Here is a 13,558-nt window from a genome sequence, read left to right as displayed (position 1 = left end):
CAGAGTGGTTTTACATCGATGACGCTCCCCTTCCGGATCCAGTCCGGACAGGACTCCCCAAGTTTAGTAACACCCTGTCGAGGGCACGTCTAAGCTGGCGCCCCCGAGGCCCCCAAGAAGATGATTCCAGGGAAGTATATTTCCTGATGAGCAGGATAAAATTACTGGCCAAATCTGGACTGACGATAGTCGAGGTGATGGCAATATGCATAATGCGGGGAGTGCAACTGCTTCAATATCGGAGCAATCCCATGTGGCACTACAACGGGATAGACGATGCCACCCGCTGTGGCCGTAAGGGTCCAGACTCCCCCACCGCTCTAGCAAGGATACTGTCCGACCTATACAAAGGAGAAGAGGAAGACTTCCTCCACATCAAACCACGGGACGGGTTATCCATGTATAATCCCCCAAACTAGGTAAGTCGTCATTTATTTCCTCGCTTCACATATTGTGGCGTTCTTTGCTAAAGTTACCTGCATCGATATTTCTGAGCAGGAACTGAGGAGGGACGTGGAAGGAATCTCCAGCCCTTCCCCGCAGCCAGAGGACCCCGAAAGGGCCCTGGATACGGGACTCGAAGAAGACCCAGATGTGGCCGTGGAGCTTGTCGACGGGATATTTTATCGGGCGAGCCGTGATGGCGCCCCGGTGGCTATCACCGCTGATTATCCCGGACTGTTACCTTCGTCGCGTGTAAGTCAAGCCGAAAACTCGATCCTCCAAAGAGGATTCTTTCCTGATATCCCACCTTATCCCTGATATGTCGTGCTTTTGCAGAAGCGACGTTCGGAGCGCAGGGCCGAGCCCCTAGGGACCCGTCAGCCACAGGCGTCCGGATTGGGTAGGCTCAAGAGGAAAGCGATTAGAACCGACACGCCTCTACAGAGGTAAGAAAACAACCTGTCATGTAATTTGTTGTCATTTGAAGTATAACAGTGCCCTTTTTACATCTTGGCAGGAAGAGGAATATCCGGACTGTATCTGGAGATCCTGCCAACCATGCCTCCACCAGTCGGGCTCCAAGACCAACTTAGAGAGAGGAGGCGGATGTAGGGCCGACGCCGCATAGTCCTCCTACAGAGGATGCAGACATGCTCTCTGACACAAATTCGGAAGTAGAGAGCGCCATGCATCATCAGCATCGACGGGCCATACTTCGCAACAACATCTTTTTCGAAGAGGCATTTAATGCTTTAAATTCAGGAGACGCATACATCTGAGCTGCTCAAAGCGGACTCGCTCGGGCGACAGTCCAGTATACCAAAGATATACGGGTAAGAAAGTTTGATGAGCATATATATAGCAGTAGCCCCTGAGACTTGAAACGGTTGAAACAACAGTTTTAAGTATCAATTAAAGCGCATGTTTTTGTAGATAAGAATGAGCAATTGTCTCGGGAGCTAGAGGAGTGCAAGACTCAACTGAGGGCCACAGTTGCCAAGCTAGAGGAATCCCAGAAGGCCTCATATGGTAACATTTATCTGAATTATATGAAAACGCACCAGTTGGCAACTGGCTGGTATGATAAATTTTAACAGAAAGTTCTGTAGACAACCCCGGAGTAAATCCGGAGGGCAGCGGGGATGACGAGTCGCATCTCCAGAGGCAACTAAAGGCCGGTGAGCGCATTCTTACGCAAGTGAAGCATGATAAGAATATGCTCCAAGATGCCAATGTTCGGCTGGACGTGGAACTGAAGGACGTCCGCGCGCAGCTGGCAGACTCCGTGAAGGAGAACAGAAGGCTTCGACGCGGCATTTATCGTAAGTGCCTAAACAAACTGTAGCATAGTTCGGCGAGGAAGTGTATTGAAAAAGTTATGTTTGCAGGAATGCTGACGGCTCGCCCTGAGGAGGAGATGCCCGCTTCTGCAGGTGATTTACTGCAGGACCTCTCACAACTGCACGAGCGAGCTCGGCAGGTGATGCAGGGCATTGCGCAGTCTCTGTGGCCATCAAGCTCCCTGCCAAATGGCATGGGGGGGGCTTGTGGACATGCTTCAAGGAGCACGGCGACGCTTCCGTTTGTGGAAGATATCAGCCTGCCAGCAAGGTGCAAGAGAAGCATGGGTGATGGTGAAGACGCGCTACACCAAGCTGGACCCGAACCATATGGCCGAAGTTGGACCGGCCGGGCCAGATGGGCAAGAAATTCCCGTGAGTCTGATATATGACCAGGTGGCGCTAGCTGCAAAGTATTCTCAACTGGATTGTAAGCTAGATAGCATGTTGGATGGTATAGAGGATGAATATAATCAGTCCAAATGACTATGTAATTCGATGGACATAAGTAGCCCCTAGCCGGATTAAAATCATTTGTCATGGCGGACCTTTTCGCTTCAGCCCCCGGATCCTAAAGTCCGGGGTGTGTCCGAATACCCGCTCGGTTATACAAAAACCGGAGTATGCGTGGAGACCAGGCGTAGGGGTCATAAGTGCTTGAACAGACAAGTACCCAACTATTTATGTTATATTACATGGTTAGTAAGAAACATCTTCCAGGGAGAATAGTTCCGTTAAGGGTTCCTTTCCCTGGGTAAGCATGTGTCAAGGCACATGTCCGGACTGCGAACCAAAGCGCATGATACAAAACTTCTGGGGATTAATGTTATAATAAACGAAGACATCTTTTGTTCAACGACCGAATATTCTCTTAAGGAAACTAGCTTTCGGCTTCACCCAGTCTGAGGTACACATCCGGCTCAACCGGCAGTAACAATCACAGAGGTGCTCCCCTTATGCCCTAGCCGAATTAACGGGAACATAGGGCATAAACACAGGAGCTAGGCAACCCAGCTTGGCCACGTCTTAAGTCATATCGATGCATATAATGGTGAAGAAAAGGCACACATGGAAAAAGAAACGCATGTGCGACGGGCAAAAAGCCCTGAAAGTAATTTATATTTAGCTTCCGTATAGGAAGCCTCCAGGTAAAGCTTATACACATAGTGCGGCCGGAGTAATCCGGTAGTCCGTACTGTATTAAATACTGTGTGAAAAGAAAAAGATCGAGAAAGGAAAAGGGAGGGAGCATAATTGAAAAAGGAGGGTTGAGGAGACGAACACTGAGTTCGGCGCTAGGCATAGAATCTCCAGAGTCTGGCCGTGTTCCATGGGTTCGGCTCGAGTCTGTTATCAGACGCATTACGTAAGCAGTATGCTCCCCCGGTGAGAACTTTGTCGATGATGAAGGTGCCTTCCCACTTGGGTTTGAGCTTGTCATTCTTCTTCTCCGATAAGCGTAGAACGAGTTCACTAATATTGTAAGTATTGGCCCGCACTTCTCTGCTTTGGTATCGTCGAGCCTGTTACTGATAGAATGCGGAACGGGCCTTAGCGACATCGCGCTCCTCCTCCAGGGCATCCAAATTATCCTGTCGATCTAACTTGGCTTCCTTCTCTTCGTACATGCGTACGTGTGGCGAATCATGTATTATGTCGCAAGGTAGTACTGCTTCCGCGCCGTACACCATAAAAAATGGTGTATATCCGGTGGTGCGATTCGGCGTGGTCCGCAGCCCCCAGAGTATGGAGTTGAGCTCCTCGACCCACTGAGTATCCGACTCTATCAAGGATCGCACTAGTCTGGGTCTGATGCCGCTCATGATGAGACCGTTTGCCCGTTCGACCTGGCCATTTGTTTGAGGATGGTAGACGGAAGCATAGTCGAGCTTAATGCCCATTTTGCCACACCAAGATTTCACCTCATCGGCCGTGAAGTTTGAGCCATTATCGGTGATGATGCTGTGGGGGACACCGTATCAGTGTACGACCCCAGATATAAAGTCTATTACTGGTCTGGACTCGGCCGTTTTCACTGGTTTGGCTTCTATCCATTTGGTGAATTTGTCTACCATGACCAATAAATATTTTTTCTTATGGCTTCCCCCTTTAAGGGGTCCAACCATATCAAGCCCCCAGACCACGAAGGGCCAAGTTATGGGGATTGTTTGGAGAGCGGTAGGGGGCATATGACTCTGATTGGCAAAGAGCTGGCAACCGACGCAGTGTTGGACAAGGACATGTGCGTCTTCTCGGGATGTCGGCCAATAGAAACCTGTACGGAAGGCTTTGCCGACTAATGCCCGAGCCGCAGCGTGGTGCCCTCCCAGTACGGCATGGATTTCAGCCAATAGCTGCCTCCCTTCCTCTTCGGAGATGCACCTTTGGAGCACTCCGGTGGTGCTTTTCTTATAGAGTTCCCCTTCATGGACTTTGTAAGCTTTAGAATGTCGGGCAATGCAGCGTGCTTCATTTTGGTCTTCAGGGAGCTCCTGCCTATTTAGGTAGGCCAAGAAAGGCTTAGTCCATGGGGCGATGACAACCATTATTTTGTGGGTTGACAATGTTATTTCGGTGGTAGAACCTCCGATTATTTATGATAGTTCAGAATCTGGGGATGTATTTGGATCCGTGCTGGTATTGCCGGACTCCCCTTCCCATACCACGGATGGCTTGAAAAGCCTTTCCAGGAATATGTTAGGTGGGACAGGGTCGCGTTTAGCGCCGATGCGGGCAAGGACATCTGCCACTTGATTGTTTTCTCGAGCCACATGGTGGAATTCGAGCCCCTCGAACCGAGCTAACATTTTAAGGATGGCATTGCGATAGGCCGCCATTTTCGGATCCTTGGCATCAAAGTCTCTATTTATTTGTGATATTGCGAGGTTTGAATCCCCGCGCACCTCTAGGCGTTGAATGCCCATAGAGACTGCCATCCGAAGACCGTGCAACAGAGCCTCAAATTCGGCTGCATTGTTGGAGTCTGTGTATAATATTTGGAGGACGTATTGGACCGTGTCTCCGGTGGGAGATGTCAGGACTACGCCCGCTCCCAGTCCGGCCGGCATTTTAGAGCCGCTAAAGTGCATGATCCAGTTGGAGTATGCGCCGTACTCTTTAGGGAGTTCGGCCTCCGTCCATTCGGCGACAAAGTCCGCTAACACTTGCGGCTTGATAGCCCGCCGAGGCTTGTATATTATGTCGAACGGAAGGAGCTCAATGGCCCATTTGGCGATCAGGCCCGTTGCATCGCGGTTATTTATTATATCATTTAGTGGTACTTCGGAGGCCACCATAATCGAACACTCCTGAAAGTAGTGGCGTAGCTTTCGGGATGCCATGAAGACCGCGTATGCTATTTTTTGATAGTGTGGGTATCGGGACTTGCATGGGGTGAGGACCATGGATACATAATAAACCGGCTTCTGTAGCGGGAATTTGTATCCGTCAACCTCTCGTTCGACGACGAGTACTGCGCTTACAACTTGATGTGTTGCAGCTATGTACAGTAGCATAGGTTCACCGATATTTGGCGCTGTTAGGACTGGATTATTGGCCAATAAGGTCTTTATTTCATTGAGTCCGGCCGCGGCTGCATCCGTCCACACAAAGTGTTCGGTGCGCCGAAGAAGGCGGTAAAGAGGCAATGCCTTTTCTCCTAACCTGGAGATAAAGCGGCTCAAAGCAGCCACGCATCCAGCTAGTTTCTGGATATGTTTGAGGTATGTTGGTATAGCCAACTGCAACAGCGCTCGGATTTTTGCCGGATTAGCTTCAATTCCTCTATTGGAAACGATGAAGCCCAGCAGTTTTTCGGAGGGCACGCCAAAAACGCATTTCTCCGGATTCAGCTTGATGTCGTATGTTCGTAGGTTGTCGAACGTAAGCCTCAAGTCATCTATTAGGGTTTCTACGTGTCTTGTTTTTATGACTACATCGTCCACGTATGCCTCCACTGTTCTACCGATTTGCTTTTCCAGGCATGTTTGAGTCATGCGTTGAGAGGTTGCTCCGGCATTCTTAAGCCCGAAAGTCATAGTGTTGAAGCAGAAAGGGCCATATGGAGTTATGAAAGCTGTTGCAGCTTGGTCGGACTCTGCCATCTTTATTTGATGGTATCCAGAGTATGCGTCGAGGAAACACAGCGAGTCGTGTCCAGCTGTGGCATTGATGATTTGATCGATGCGAGGGAGGGGAAAGGGATCCTTGGGGCAAGCCTTGTTAAGGTCTTTGAATTCGACGCACAAGCACCAGGATTTGTCCTTCTTTGGTACCATTACCAAGTTCGCCAGCCAATCCGGATGTTTGATATCTCTGATGAATCTGGCCTCAAGTAGCTTGGCTAGCTCCTCCCCCATGGCTTGCCGTTTGGGCTCCGAAAATCGCCTTAGGGTCTACTTAACAGGTTTGTATCCCTTCAGTATGTTAAGGCTGTGTTCGGCCAATTCGTGTGGGATGCCCGGCATGTCCGATGGGTGCCAGGTGAAGATATCCCAATTCTTGCGTAAGAAGTCACGCAGTCCGGCGTCCATAGCGGGGTTCAACTATGTCCCGATGGAAGCTGTCTTCGTGGGGTCCGTTGGGTGGACTTGGAATTTAACTGACTCATTTGCGGGTTTAAATGAGGTGGACTTGGGTCGCTTGTCGAGTATCACGTCGTCCCTGTCCACGGTGGCACGGAGCGTTGTTAATTCTTCTGCCGCTAGGGCTTCGGATAGTGCTTCCAGGGCTAGTGCTGCGGTTTTGTTTTCGGCGCGGAGTGCGACGTCCGGATCACTAGCTAGAGTGATAATTCCATTGGGTCCGGGAATTTTGAGCTTCATGTACCTGTAATGGGGTATGGCTTGAAAGCTTGCAAAGGCGTTCCGCCCTAGAAGGGCGTGGTATCCGCTATTAAAAGGAGCCACTTGGAAGGTGATTTTTTTGGACCTGTAATTCTCTGGGGTGCCGAATACCACATCGAGTGTGATTTTTCCCGCACACCGTGCCTCCCGACTAGGGATAATTCCCCTGCAGGTTATGCCACTTTGTTCAATGCGGCCTTTGTCAATCTCCATCTTCTTGAGTGTTTCTTCGTAGATTAGGTTTAATCCGCTTCCGCCGTCCATGAGTACTTTAGTGAGCCGAAAGCCGTCCACTATTGGGCTGAGGACCAGAGCGGCCGGCGCCCGGACGGACTGGAATTGGGGTTCGTCACTGGCATTGAAGGTTATAGCAGTGTCGTTCCACGGATTTATTTTTGCCACATGGCAAATTTCAGCGGAGCTTCGATGCGCTCGCTTGCGCCTATTGTTTGAGGCGAAGGTCTCGAAGACTGTCAGTACAGTATTGTGTTTCTTGGCGGGATGTGGTTCTGCTTTATGGTTCTCGAGGAGATTCTCACCACTCTTAGCTACCTGCCGGAGTATCCAACATGCTCTAAGGCTATGGGTTGGCATTGCATCTGGTGTGCTGTGAAGCTTACATGGCCCGCTAAGCCATTCTTCCAATACGGTCCCGCGCCCTGGGGCGGGTTTTGGTTTCTCGGGAATTGAGTTGGTCGACTTACGAGAGTTCGGCCGTTTAGTTTGGACAAAGGTTTTGGTGAGGGCCGTACTATCCCAAAATTTTGTTTGGGTCTTCCAGGCACTTTCCATCGCACAGTACTTCTGTACTATGGTTACCAAGTCCATAAAGTGCACTATGTCACGGTGACTTATAGCATTAATGAGTCCATTGTTCGTGCAGTTTCTGCAGAAAAGAGAGACTAGGTCCTCCTTGTGGCAGTCCTTGACTTTATTAAGAGCAAGGAGAAATCTGGCCTAGTAACGGTGTACCATCTCCTGGGGCTCCTGCCTAATACGGGAGAGACGGTTTAAGTCCGAGCGGGCGTTGTTGGCTGAATCCGGATTCTGATCCGATCTTACGCCCGGGGGCACGGGAAGTACCGAGCCCGACAGTTCGGAATCTGGACTATTACCTAATCCCTTCGGCCCAATGCCCGATTCTAAGTCCGGGACCTGGGTCATGTCTTCCTTTGGGTGGGTGTTCGGCTCACTGAGTTCGGTGATCCGGGCATAATTCGTCCTCAAAGTTGAGGGGCAACCCACGTGTGGTTCCTCCACTACCACTATCTCATGGGTGGTCGGCGGGGATTTAATGCCCCTCTGGTCGGGTTCAAGCCCAATCCGGTCATAGTTCGTAGCAACTCCCAAAGCGGCGATGCGATCCAAGAGCTCGTTAAGAGAGGAGAGCTCCATCGGATCCATCTGTTCGGCAAGCTCCGAATCGATGCGAAGGTTATGCCTGATGACCCGAGAGGCCATCGTCGGTGCGACAGCCGATGGGGCGGTCATAATGAAGCCGCCAAGCCAGAGAGTCTGGCCTATAGCCAGCGCTCCCCCAGAAGTGATGTCGTCCTTGACAACGAGACAAGCCATCGAGCCTTTGCAGCGGTGACACAGAGGAACTCTCAATGAAAGCACCAATGTCGGTGTCAAAACCGGTGGATCTAGGGTAGGGGTTCCTGATCTATGCGTCTTAGGCTGATGGTAACAGGAAGCAAGGGACACAATGTTTACCCAGGTTCAGGCCCTCTCGATGGAGGTAAAACCCTACTTCTTGCTTGATTAATATTGAAGATATGAGTAGTAAAAGAGTAGATCTACCACGAGATCGTAGAGGCTAAACCCTAAGAGCTAGCCTATGATGGTATGATTGTAATTGTGATCGGCCTTCTAAGGACCATCCTCTCCGGTTTATATAGACACTGGAGAGCTAGGGTTTACATGGAGTCGGTTACAAGGAAGGAAACATAATATCCGGATCGCCAAGCTTGTCTTCCACGCAAAGGAGAGTCCCATCCGGACACGAGCCGAAGTCTTGAGTCTTGTATCTTGACGCTTCTATAATCCGGACAATGAATATAGTCCGGCTGTCCGGATACCCCCTTATCCAGGACTCCCTCGCCCATGGCTTGGGAGGGGCGAGAGCCCATCCGAGATTGGATCTCTCTCTGTCTCTCTCTATTTCTGCGTTCTGGAATTCTGCTCCTTCACCATTTCTTTTATATCCGGAGATCCATAACTCCGATTGGGGTGAATCTTTCACCCAGATTTTTCTCCAAAAATAAGCTTTCTTGCGGCCAAGTAGAGCATCAACCGCCTTACAGGTGGCCCATGAGGATGCCAGGCGCGCCCCTGTCTCGTGGCCACCTCGGGCACTGTTTCGCGTTGTTTCTTCCTCCGGAAAATCCCAAATATTCCAAAATAATTCCCCGTCTATTTTTATCCCGTTTGAACTCCGTTTGATATGGGGTTTCTGCGAAACATAAAACATGCAACAAACAGGAAATGGCACTGGGCACTGGATCAATATGTTAGTCCCAAAAAATAGTATGAAAATTGCTAGAAGTATATGAAAGTTGAATAATATTGGCATGGAACTATCAAAAATTATAGATACGACGGAGACGTATCAGACATCAGCCAACATCATCTTAGCAAAGACTGATTTAAAAAATTTGAGCTCATTCTCCACCTTCCTCTTTTTATCCCGCATCTTCAAATATTCTTCAGCGTTGACAACACTTTCTCTAAGCCTACCTCTGTTCTCTTCCTCATACATGCTCCGGAGCTTTGCTAGGCGCATCTTCAAAGATGTGGCCACTCTTGATCAACCCACTCCATGTAAGAACACTTCCGTTCATCCTATAATATTTAAAACTATATCAGTAACAATTGTAGGGGAAATGGGTTTATAGCAACATAGAAAATTACCAATACTTTTTTTAAACTAAATAAATAGGTTAATTATGACATATCTTCTCAAAAAGATCAATGTGAAAATTAACTAATTTCTACTGAGATAACAACCAAATTCTGAAACATCAGAAGCTATAATTAACTACAACAATGCTACAAGTTCTTACTCATGTACTATAAATAACAAATTGAACATTTTATGAGGAAGCTAAATATAACTTCAACAACATAGCGACAGTGTTTGGATGCCAGCAAATTGATACTAACAGGTGTGTACACGCACAAATTTAGTAACATAGAACTAATAGCACTAAGGCCGTCCACTATGTATGGCAAAACCGGTGCAAAGACAAATGTTGCTACATTTCGCACTGGTGCCCTGCACTGGCGAGTCGATGCAGTGGAAAAAAATCAGGGACCCAAACTCCGGAGCACCTAGCTGCTCCGATGCCTAGTTCCTTTGTGCCATAAAGATTTAGTATTTTACTTCTTGGCTGCTCGGATGTGTGGACAAAATTTGGCTGCACAAATTGCTGAAGCGGTGCCAATTAGTTTTCTAATGGCACCGCTGTTGAGATGGCAACATTTTTAGATACTAGGTACAAGCTGTGACACTATCTTAGGATGCGTTTTGTTGAAGGTGTGGCATGAATGGGTTGGGACTATGACAGTGTCTGAATCACATCTAACAAATGATTTGTAACACTGAAAGAGGGGCTAACCTTCTCTGCACATGCCAGAAACTTCCTCCCACTGTCCACAGATTCAAACACAACTAGCTTCATGCAAGGAGATTGATGGTGACAATGAGCAGACAGATCTTCAGCCACCCCGCTCCATTCATTGCAAGTGATGGTACTAGGGAGATACAAGAGGAAGACATGACTCAAATCAACCGTCGGGTTAAAACCCTTCATTCCAAGTCATAGCCCGAGAGAGAGAAGAGAGGCATACCTGGTTGTGAATGAGTCATCGTCGGAGGAGGAACCGCTAGAGAGGTCATTGAAGAAGACCATGGCAACCTCAGCGGTAGGATGCGATACGGTGAGAGCGAGGAAGCAAGTGAGGAAACGGCTATAGCTTAGGAAGGAAGGAAGGAGGAAACATTAGAAATGTGACTTATGGTCAGGGAGAAAAGGGGTAGGGAAGGGGGGCAGATATTTCGGTGGTAGGCCAAAAATTTTGAAATGTGGAGGGAAACTTTGCGCGCGGTGCCGCCGGACACCATTCACTTTGAACGATTGTGTGCATTGCAAACGATTCTTCTGCTTTACGCGCATGGGATGAGTTTGATAATTCAAATTTTGGTGGAAATTTCCCTGGGTACTGTCCTCATCCACGTCATTGCATAGTTTAACATCGCTTGCCAATTTGGGCACACAAAAGAGCATACAGCACACAGATCACACTTACCGAATCGAGCAATTTTAGTAATTAAATAGAGCCAGTTGACCTGAACATTGCTCTAACAAAAGACCAACATTAAAAACAAAGCCTAAGTACGCATAATTTTAACAAATCTGCCGCCACGCCGGCCTATGCATTATCGGTGTGAGATGAGACGTCGATGACTTGTCCTGGCAACATGCCGCTGTTGGTGGACTCCGCGTCCCCCCTGCTGAAGTCGACCGCATCCTCGTCCTCGGCGCCGCCCTCAAGGTTGTAGTACTCGTAGTAGTGGTTGCTCCATAGCTCGTGTTGGTACTCCACAGCCAATTCCTCGATGGACAAACTCTTTTCTACCTCGACATCGGCCACGTGCAACTCCTCCTCCTGGCGCTCCTTGATCTCCACCACCTCCTGCATCTCCAGCTCCCGCTCGGCGATCTCATGAGGAAGCAAGTGCTCCATGGCCACCGCTGCCTTTTCAGACGTGGGTTTCATCCTAGATTCCGAGGTGGCCTGGAATATCTTGGCGTGTGCGTCCTCGATCTTGGCATGGATTGCCTCGACCCGGGCCAGGGCGACATCTGCGGCATAGACGGTAGCTCAAGCGCTCTCGGTGTTTGCAGCCGCCATCGCAGCAGCAGCTGTAGCCATCTCGGCTGTTGCAGCTGCACTACCGGCTATCGTAGATGCCCTCTCGGCAGATGCGGCCACGCTCAGTGCGGTTGCAGTGGCACTCTCGGCGTAGGCGGTCGCGCTCTCGGTGTAGGCGGCGGCGCTCGGGGAGGACGGGGCCATCGTACGGGCCTTCATGAAGCATTTCCATGGCGTTATCTTTGCAAGAAGGGGTTGCGGGAATGGGATCGGGATTCGGGGGTTGCCGGCACTGGAGCAGACGAGCCGGCGAAGCTTAAGGAGGAAGACTTAAATAGACCCATGAATTTTCATCGCAAACGGTTCCTACAAAAAACCATGTGTGATGTTGTTGATATTTTGTTTTAGCTGTGAAAGACGAATTTGGAGTAAAGTGGCAACGGATGGTGTTTTAAATGTACGAGAAAATTTGTAGTACTAATACAATTGTCATGTCAAATTTTGGAAAATTTCAGGGGTCATTTGACCTTGTAAGACATTTAAGTGATTTTCTAGCCATTTAATGACCATAATTCAAATTTGAACTACATGTACATGCAACAGCTAACCATAATGATTTGAAAAGTCATATTTTGCGTACTTGTGTGTGAGTTAATTCCATGTCCAGTAAATTGGAAGGAATTTTTAAACATATTGGTCTCACGGCTATGACACAATTAAGCATGGAGTACCATGGCATTTAAATTCCAGAAAATTAAAAAAGATCATAAACATATGAAACCTTGCTTGATGTAATTTCATGCCACCAAGATGATGTGGTAAAAAAATTGGCATGTTTGACGAAAGTGTGGATACACACCCATCACAAACTGGAGCAACTCACCAGAAGGCTCCTGGTTCCGAGAGGGAACAATGCATGTTTGATGACGAATGGGAGATAGCTTCCTCTTACGACCTTCAATTTTTTCTACATTTAACATGCACTAATACAATTGTCATTTGAAATTTTGGAAAATTCTAGGGGTCATTTGACCTTGTAAAGACATTGAAGTGATTTTTTGACCATTTAATGACCGTAATTCAAATTTGAACCACATCTACATGCAACAGCTAACCATAATGGTTTGAAAAATCATATTTGTGTACTTGTGTGCTAGTTAATTCGATGTGCAATAAATTGGAAGGAAATTTCAAACATATTGGTCTCACGCCCTAGACACATGCATGGAGTGCCATGGCATTTAAATTCCAAAAAATTAAAAAAGATCAGAAACACATGAAACCTTGCTTGATGTAATTTCATGCCACCAAGATGATGTGGTAAAAAAATTGGCATGTTTGACGAAAGTGTGGATACACACCCCTCACAAACTGGAGCAACTCACCAGAAGGCTCCTGGTTCCGAGAGGGAACAATGCATGTTTGATGACGAACGGGAGATAGCTTCCTCTTACGACCTTCAATTTTTTTCTACATTTAACATGCACTAATACAACTGTCATGTGAAATTTTGGAAAATTCTAGGGGTCATTTGACCTTGTAAAGACATTGAAGTGATTTTCTGACCATTTAATGACCGTAATTCAAATTTGAACTACATCTACATGCAACAGCTAACCATAACGGTTTGAAAAATCATATTTGTGTACTTGTGTGCGAGTTAATTCGATGTGCAATAAATTGGAAGGAAATTTCAAACATATTGGTCTCGCGCCCTAGACACATGCATGGAGTGCCATGGCATTTAAATTCCAAAAAATTAAGAAAAGATCAGAAACACATGAAACCTTGCTTGATGTAATGTCATGCCACCAAGATGATGTGGTAAAAAAATTGGCATGTTTGACGAAAGTGTGGACACACACCCATCACAAACTGGAGCAACTCACTAGAAGGCTCGTGGTTCCGAGAGGGAACAATGCATGTTTGATGACGAACCAGAGATAGCTTCCTCTTATGGCCTTCAAATTTTTTCTACATTTAACATGCACTATTACAACTGTAATGTGAAAATTTGGAAAATTCTAGGGGTCATTTGACCTTTCAAAGACA

Source organism: Triticum dicoccoides, chromosome 7B, assembly GCF_002162155.2.
Source record: "Triticum dicoccoides isolate Atlit2015 ecotype Zavitan chromosome 7B, WEW_v2.0, whole genome shotgun sequence".
Taxonomy (NCBI): Eukaryota; Viridiplantae; Streptophyta; class Magnoliopsida; order Poales; family Poaceae; genus Triticum; species Triticum dicoccoides.
The sequence above is the reverse complement of the archived record's forward strand: the minus strand, read 5'-3'. Positions refer to the sequence as shown.